Source organism: Ostrinia nubilalis, chromosome 6 (assembly GCF_963855985.1).
Source record: "Ostrinia nubilalis chromosome 6, ilOstNubi1.1, whole genome shotgun sequence".
Taxonomy (NCBI): Eukaryota; Metazoa; Arthropoda; class Insecta; order Lepidoptera; family Crambidae; genus Ostrinia; species Ostrinia nubilalis.
Genome location: NC_087093.1, coordinates 9,820,464 through 9,826,463, shown reverse-complemented (window position 1 = coordinate 9,826,463; position 6,000 = coordinate 9,820,464).

Sequence of the window (6,000 nt, the reverse complement as noted above, 5' to 3'; positions counted from 1 at the left end):
GATTTATGGACAGCTACATACCTCCAAACCTCCAAGAGCTAGGTTAACGCGACACTATACCGAAGACATCCCGTATATCAGCCTATACGAGATTGATTAGGAAGGCTCTCAAACAGCTAAAGAACAACAAGGCACCGGGTGATGACGGAATAACCTGGGAGCTTCTGAACGCGGGTGGAACACTGAAACTCGTTCCGTCTTACTCTAAGGAACAACGCCAGAGGCATGGGATAGAAGCGTGGTGATGCTTTTCTTAGACTATGAGAAGGCCTTTGATTCGATCGATACTTAGGCAGTGCTGCACTCTCTTCAGCGGTGCCGTATTGACTATCGGTATATCGAGATGCTGAAATGCCTGTACAGAAACGCTACCATGTCGAGCCGAGTACAGGAGCAGAGCACGAGGGCGATTCCTCTGCAGCGAGGCGTGAGGCATAGAGATGCTATATCTCCGAAACCATTGACCGCTGCAGTGGAAGACGCTTTCAAGCTCCTTGAATGGAAAGGATTAAGCATAATTACCTTTCAATAGCGAATACATCACTCAGCTTCGGTTTGCTGACGATATTGTGGTCATGGCAGAATCGCTTGAAGACCTCGGCACAATGCTCGAAGACCTTAATCGAGTCTCTCAACAGGCAGGCCTTCGGATGAACATGGACAAAACGAAGCTTAGGTCCAACGTCCATGTTTCGGTTGGAGCTCGATTCTCGAGACTGTTGTGCTGTGTTGACAAGTATGTCTTCCTCTGACAAACGATTCGGCTAGGTAGATTAAATTTCGAGAAAAAGGTAAATTGTCGAATCCAACTCGGCTGGGCAGCGTTCGGGAAACTATACAACATCTTTTCGTCCAAACACCTCAGTGCCTAAAGACGAAATTCTTCAATCAGTGTGTGTTACCTCTACCAGTGATGGCACACGGCTCGGAAACGTGGCCTCTTACAATAGGCTTTATAAATAAGCTCAAAATTGCACAGCGTGCTATGGGGAGGGCTATGCTCAGTGTTTCTTTACGAGATTGAATAAGAAATGAGGAGATCCGTAAACGAACTAAAGTCGCTGACATAGCCCGACGGATTAGCAAGCTGAAGTGGCAATGGGCAGATCACATAGTACGCTGAAATGATGGCCGATGGGGCAGCAAGGTTCTGAAGTGGAGGCCACGTACCAAAAAGCGCAGCGTGGTACGTCACCCACAAAGGTGGACCGAAAACCTCATATAGGAAGGCGCTGGATACAGGCCGCTGCCAACCAGTCATTAAAGAAGTCATTGGGAGAGGCCTATGTTCAGCAGTGGACGTCCTATGGCTGAAATGATGATGATGATGAGAATTTTATAACTGTTTTAATAACTGTATTGTTAAATAGTTAAAATATAATTCCTAAAGCAATAAAATCAGCAATAAAACATTGATAATTTAAATACTTTTTTTTTTAAAGTATTCGAATATTCGAATAATATTCGAATATCACTGAAAAAATATTCGAATATTCGAAATAGAAAACTACCGAATATTTGCAATCTCTACACGGGAGTTAGCGGGAAAAAAGATTTGTATGAAAAAATCTAAACCGCGTAAGATAGATGAAGGGGGTAAAACGGGATCCACGCGTACGAAGTCGCGGGCGGCCGCTAGTAATATTATAAATGCGAAAGCAACTGTCTGTCTGTTACTCTTTTACGCCAAAACTACTGAACGGATTTGTATAAAATTTGGTATACAGATGGTCTAGACCTTGAGAAAGGACATAGGCTACTTTTTATTGCGAAAATTCCACGCGGACGAAGTCGCGAGTAACAGCTAGTATTTTATACGTTATTAATAAAAATATTGTTACTCATTAAACCTATTCACTAACCTCATCATCATTGTCAATCCGTTTTAATATATGTATAGTGGGGCATGCCGTTTTTTTTAACAATCTCTTCTTTTTTGAAGGGTCAATAAAACAGGTACCTACTTTCAAAATGAATTGAACAAATGGTACTATGTTTAGTCGGAAACCAGTCTTTCCGTCCCGTAGCCGCGACCCATTTTTCTTTTAATATTGCATCTTGTGGGAAACCAGGAAAAAAAGACATGTAAATACTACAAATACACATTAATTAGAATATTTATTTATATATGAGAGTTATTTAGTATCATTCGTCTACCGATATCGATAAGAATCGATTATTGATTAAAGTAGTAGAACGAACAACACTAGTGTAATGATTTTAGAATTTATATTGTATTTTATACGATTATTGGTTACTTTTAAATAGTCATTGCAACAATTTTAGTATTTGTATTGTATTTTAGAAGAACCCAAAAACCCATTATTAAATTAAAATACTTTATTTGATTACTTCCTAGGCATTTTGCAGACATTAGAATGATTTTAGAATTTATTTTGTATTAAATCCAATTATTTCATATTTATTATTTAATTTAATTATTTTAGATTTTTATTGTATACATTTTAGTATTTTAAAAATTAAGAAAACAGCTAATTATGAAATAAGTATTGCATTTGACTAGTTCCGGAGCATGCCGTCGATAAGTCGTTTTGAACCGGTCGACTTTCACTGATGGAAGGGGAAGTTACCTTATCGCTGGCATGCCGCTGGACAGGCAGTTCGATTTGAGCGTTCAAAGCAAGAGGTACTATTAAGATGACGTCATAATGTCGGAATTGTGTAAATCAGTGGTGCTGAAATACAAGTTAGAACAACCTACAAGAGTGTTTCATTTCAACTCAGAAGTGGTACGTGATCTACAGCTCATAAGGTACGTTTTTATTTATTTGGTTAAAAAGTAATTGATTTTAAAAGTTCAAGTAGAAAAACGTATGAATATTTCGTTTAATGCATGAAATAGTTATTTTTAAAACGAGGCTAGACGCGCCTTCAGTTTATCAGGCTAGATGCGCCTTAGACTATGACTAAGACTATGACTATGACTATGACTATGACCATGACTATGACCATGACTAAGACTTAGTATAACGAGGTTAGACGCACCTCCAGTTTATCAGGCTAGATGCGCCTTTGACTATGACTAAGTATTACAAGGCTAGATGCGCCTTGGACTATGACTCAGTACAACGAGGCTAGACGCGCCTCCAGTTTAATAGGCTAGATGCGCCTTAGACTATGACTATGACTTTGACCATGACTAAGTAAAACAAGGCTAGATGCGCCTTTGACTATGACTAAGTATAACAAGGCTAGATGCGCCTTTGACTATGACTCAGTACAACGAGGCTAGATGCGCCTTTGACTATGACTCAGTACAACGAGGCTAGACGCGCCTCCAGTTTAATAGGCTAGATGCGCCTTAGACTATGACTATGACTATGACTTTGACCATGACTAAGACTTAGTATAACAAGGCTAGATGCGCCTTTGACTATGACTAAGTATAACAAGGCTAGATGCGCCTTTGACTATGACTCAGTATTACAAGGCTAGATGCGCCTTTGACTATGACTCAGTACAACGAGGCTAGATGCGCCTTTGACTATGACTCAGTACAACGAGGCTAGACGCGCCTCCAGTTTAATAGGCTAGATGCGCCTTAGATTATGACTATGACTTTGACCATGACTAAGACTTAGTATAACGAGGCTAGACGCGCCTCTAGTTTACCAGGCTAGATGCGCCTTTGACTATGACTAAGTATAACAAGGCTAGATGCGCCTTAGACTATGACTATAACCATGACTGACTTAGTATATCGAGGCTAGACGTGCCTCCAGTTTATCAGGCTAGATGCCCCATTGACTATGACTAAGTATGAGACATGTAGAGGCTCCTTATGAGCAAAATATTTGACGATTTGTAAGTGCTATTAATTAGTTGACTTTGGCTTTGACTTTGACTTTGACTATAACTATGACTATGAACTATGACTATGACTATGACTTAGTATAACGAGGCTAGACACTCCTCCAGTTTATCAGGCTAGATGCGCTTTTGAATATGACTAAACTAGCTTTCCGCCCGCGGCTTCGCCCGCGTGGAATTTTGTCTGTCACAGAAAAACTTTATCGCGCGCGTCCCTGTTTCAAAAACCGGGATAAAAACTATCCTATGTTCTTTCCCGGGACTCAAACTATCTCTATGCCAAATTTCATCAAAATCGGTTGCGAGGTTTAAGCGGGAAAGCGTAACAGACAGACAGACAGACAGACAGACAGACAGACAGACAGACAGACAGACAGACAGACAGACAGACAGACAGAGTTACTTTCGCATTTATAATATTAGTTGGGATTGGGATATAACGAGGCTAGACGCGCCTCCAGTTTATTAGCCTAGATGTGCCTTGGACTATGACTGTGACTTAGTATAACGAGGCTTGACGTGCCTCCAGTTTCATCAAGCTACATGCGCCTTGGACTATGACTGAGTATGACGAGGCTAGACGCGCCTCCAGTTTATCAGGCTAGATGCGCCTTAAGGGCCCCATTGTTTAGGATAGTCTCTAGAATGAAAAGCCTTCTATTACTGACATAACAAGCAAGCTGTCCAGTTGTCACATGAGTTGTGTGTGAAGGTCGCACTGAATAAAATACAAGTATAAATACAAAATCTTTATTTGTGATGCATATGTATAATAGAAACATGTCACAATGGTATTTTACTACACTTTGCTCAGGGAGCATAATATTAATTGTCAAACAAAAGATTTTTTAGATTTATTTTTTGAGATTTAGATTTTTGGAAAAGACACAAATCAAACTTTTGCTTAATATAACATGAACATAGCTTCCATATGATGTTGAGTTGATGCTGGACAGACACAGTTTATTTCGTCGAGTACTTTATTTCACAGTTGAGTACAACGACTACTGAAGATGGAGCTCGTATGCCGCCAGGGACACCCGTCAGCTGACGATGAAATAAGCGTGCTAAGCGGACGAAGTTGTCGTCGTCGTCCAGTAAGAAGGCGCCACCACGATCGTCTTCTATGGGGCCAAGGTTGAAGAAAAATACGCGAAGGAGCTCATCTTCTTCCAGCTCTACTGAAAGAGCAGTGCCACATGAGGTTCGTAAAATTTCTGGTAGACTCTAGTGAAGAAAAGTGCCTATTTTTTTATTGGTAGTTTTTTTTTATTGCGCACACATTATGAAATATTACGCATACCTACAGTAAAATGGGAATATTAGCTTATGTAGTAAATATTTAATAGTAATAATTAAAGGTAATGATAAAGTATTCGATTATAACGTTTAAATTAACGTTAAAGTAAATGTGCTAAAAAAAATTATTTTTTTAAATATTTTTACACAAGTAAAGTGATTTAATTAATGATTCGTTTATTTTAAAATTGTCGTCGGTTCGGACTTTCGGTAGGTTCTTTTGCCAAGTACAATATCTTGTCTATAGATCTATAATTCCACTTCAAAAATATATTTCGAATTATTCTGACCTCTGATTACATTAGTCTGACCTAGATAGGTAGTTTCTAGTTGAATTAAGCTTTTTATTCTAATTTAGTTTTCTCAAAGAACTACATCAGTTAGCGAGCTCAAATAAACACAATATTATATTACTGTAAGAAGTCATAAAAAAAAAGTCATGCAATTTGTAACTATAAAAAGAACTTAGTACCTGTACCAAGGTTTCATAGGTTAGGTTAGTCATTTTTTTTGGTAGAGCAAAAGATATGAAACGTCAAGGTTCCATAATGAGCAGAAGTTTAAAGTTTTTCTTTTAGTAGTCTTTCATTTTATGACAATTTTGTGAGCGCTAATATAATAGCTAATGCAAATAGGAGAATTTTGTCTTTGACTTAGACATTGCAAAAGTTAATTGGCTTAGCTAAGAGAACTACGGACGTCTGTTAGAGGAAATTTTGAATCCTGCTACTTGAAAGGATGAACAGTTTACGTAATTATTTTTATGACAAAAAAAATCTATGAGACTGTTTTGGTAAATGAAAAATCATTTTAAGTGTTGGTAGTGAGTGCACTTGTTGACGCAAAACCGATGCTGAAACTAAGTATAGT